The 3077-nt window shown below is 37.5% G+C and overlaps 1 long non-coding RNA gene across 1 annotated transcript; it reads left to right on the top strand.

The window, feature by feature from the left end:
* The first annotated feature begins 1393 nt into the window (after nucleotides 1-1393).
* LOC103130955 (uncharacterized) lies at nucleotides 1394-2867 on the top strand. The gene is made up of 2 exons (XR_001660440.1): nucleotides 1394-2363; nucleotides 2444-2867. It is a non-coding gene; the product is annotated as an uncharacterized LOC103130955 (long non-coding RNA).
* The last annotated feature ends 210 nt before the right edge of the window (nucleotides 2868-3077 follow it).

The following is a 3077-nucleotide window of genomic DNA, read 5'->3' as shown; positions in this document are numbered from 1 at the left end:
GAAGAAAGGAATAAACATAGACATAGAAAGACTTGCAGGTAAATTAATTTGTTTCCATTTTATGGAGGGGGAACAGATTATTTCAGGCAGCAGAAATATCCATTCTCTCCTCTGCCCATAACTTTGGGAAATAAAGAGCAACTGTTTTCAAATTCTCAAAAATTGTTATGTGTGACAGAATGTAGTATACTAGAAATTTTCTTAATCCAGTAATCTGTCATATTTTACATTAGAACAAGATTTAGCAGAAAGTCTAGACTCTTCTTTTCAGGAAGTCTTAATTTTTGGTGCCCTGTTATCATCCAGTTTCCTTCCTCTTATCAGCAATGAAACATTCTAAATACACACTACGTGTTGGAAGCCTGTGTTTGGTGACTGACTTATTTGTCAGGCTTAAGTGACAAAAGCTGGAAAAAGACAGATTCTTTTGGTGTTTAAAATAACACAAAACAGCATAAGATCTCCACACAATACTTTATTTATTTATTTATTTTACAATTTTGTTATTGCTTCTTTTTAAAACAGCTGCTGATTAAAATGAATGTTACAACCTTGACATGGTTATATGAGTTCTTTTTTTTTTTTAACCAAGAAATCAATCAGCCGGATCCGTCTCTCTGGTTGCAATGCGCGCTCCCGACACAGGGGGGACAGATTTTCACAGGGGAACAGAACTTTGCACTGGCTTATAAAACATCATATTTTAAAAAAAAATTTTAAATGAAAAAAATTTTCATTTTAAGAAGTAGAAGTATTTGTTAAAATGAAAATATCTTCATTTTAAGGATGCTCTTAAGAGCAAGACCTTTAAATATTATAAATAATATCTAAATATCTCCATCAATTATAGGAGGAATAAAAGAAATGAGGAGACATGAAAAGCAACATGATCAACTATAACAAAATACTATTTATAATGTGTACATAAGAAAGTTAATTGAGCAAAAGTCAATAATGAACAAACGCATTAGGTTCACAGAAGAAAAACAAATCTGGTTGTTACAACCAGATTTGTTGAACAGATACAAGGAAAAATTCACATTTTTGCTTTTACGGTGCCATATTAGTCTGAGAGAATTTCTGTTGGTAGAGTCTTATACATAGTAAAAAAAATAATATGAAACACTATTTAATCTATCAAGGTGGAAATTTTCCTGAGACTCCAAAACAATAAAACACATTCATAGAATTACAATATCAACAATTTGTACATCCAGTAAAACACTTCGCATGCTATAGGTAAATGTTATCATTTAGTTTGGTTAAAAATAATTATTGCATTGTCAATAAATTACTTCTAATCGATGTTCTATACCAGAGGGAAACGCCTTTCTTTTCTTTTTAGGATGTAGAGCTCAGAGGTTCAAACTGATGAAAAACAATGGATGCTCTCTGCTAAAATATTTCTTGATGTCTTCCAAACAGTTGAGACAGAGTTGTTTTTGGGTTCACCACTATTTACCTGCTATTTTATCTGCCATTAAAAGTATTCTTAAAAGTTTGTCTATTGTTCTGCAGCTCATGTGACCAAACGAGCCGAGGAGATGAATAGTGAAAACACTCAACATTGTCTTGTACACAACCTCTGGTTGAGTAACCCCAAAATCACCATGTCTTCTTAAAAGACAGAGTCTCAGTGAACAGTTCTTAAAAATATAGTCAGAGCTGACTGTCCAGGAATGATTCAAAGTATTTAAGATTTGTCACAGTTTCAACAGGTTGGCCATCAAGAGAAACTGGAACCAGTTTGAGGTCTTCTTTAGCTGATTTAATTAGCTCTACATCTTTAAGAAAATGAAAAATTAATAAGAAATAATAAAGACTATTCTCATTTAGAGATGTAGGGATGTTAGTTGTGTTACCACCCCCACGCCACTAGAGGCAGTAGTAGGCCTGAAAAGATGCATATATAGTGAAGCAGTTTCTGATAATGCAGAAATAATAAAAGTTCCAAAATTACTATTGCAAAAATGTAAATATAACAATTAACACAAGTGAGTAAAAATACCTAAATACAGTATCAGCATTTATTCCCCCCGTCATAAGTGCTGTTTAAATTTAAATGATGCAGAACTTAGCTCAAACTAACTGGTCAAAGGTCAAGATGAACGGTTAAAATGCTAAACAGTTTTAATACAAAACTAACCACATTAAGAGTAAAACTGTCAGGAGTTGGGGTTTTTGTTTTGCCTTTTTTTTCGTTCCTATGGCTTGCCATCACCACCAGATGGCACCGTGGAGGCTAGGATAGGAGGACTGAAGGGCTGACGTCACCGTCACACCGGTTCCCAATCCACTCATTAGCGGGACTTCAAGAGACGGCGACTGCCAGCATACCAACGCTTGAGTGTTAGCCAGTAATGGTAACCCTGAGCCCTCTCCAGCGATCTAGTCGAGCTTCCTGTTGATTCTGATCTAACGCCATCTGTTTGGATTCTTTCAGCTGTTCCTGCAACTTCAAGTCTGGCTGTAGTCCCGAGTTTCCCTTGCGACGCCGTGGGCACGTTACCCGTTGGTGCCCAAGGCCACCACTCACCTTTTCCTCCGTGAAACAAAAAGAAGTGTCTGGGTATCCAAGCAGGCAGTCCGATCGCTCTCCGTGACGACGTCAGGATCCTATTACCTGTCCGCCCTCCACCGCAGCATAACCTCCACCTCCAGCGCCCCCACACCTGGCCACGCCGTTGTTTTTTCTCCTCTCCGAGTAAGCATACTACTTTAGAGGTCTGGAAAATTCCCACGGTCCCTGAACTCACCTCCCGATCTGTTGTTGTTCCCAGAAGTCCTGGCTTACCTGTCTGTCGCCGTCCCTTCGATGTTTGAGAGCCTACCTGGAAATCTTTTGTTAATAAATCACTTTAACTGATCTTTCGCGTCCCGAGTTGTGTTCTGCATGTGGGTTCGTAGTGTAAATGCCAAGATGACAAAAACAGACATTAATAACACTATAGAAATATACTGGCAGCTAAACAACGCTGTCAGTAGTGATAATTACTGATAATGTTGAGATGCTTCACCAAGGCCAAGAAAGAGTCACATGCTGTTAGACAAAGGGCCCATAGTAAAGGGTTACATTT

The sequence above is a fragment of the Poecilia formosa genome, unplaced genomic scaffold (assembly GCF_000485575.1).
Source record: "Poecilia formosa unplaced genomic scaffold, Poecilia_formosa-5.1.2 Scaffold699, whole genome shotgun sequence".
Lineage (NCBI taxonomy): Eukaryota > Metazoa > Chordata > Actinopteri > Cyprinodontiformes > Poeciliidae > Poecilia > Poecilia formosa.
Note: the sequence above shows the minus strand (reverse complement) of the source record. Positions and strands in the feature narration are given on the sequence as shown.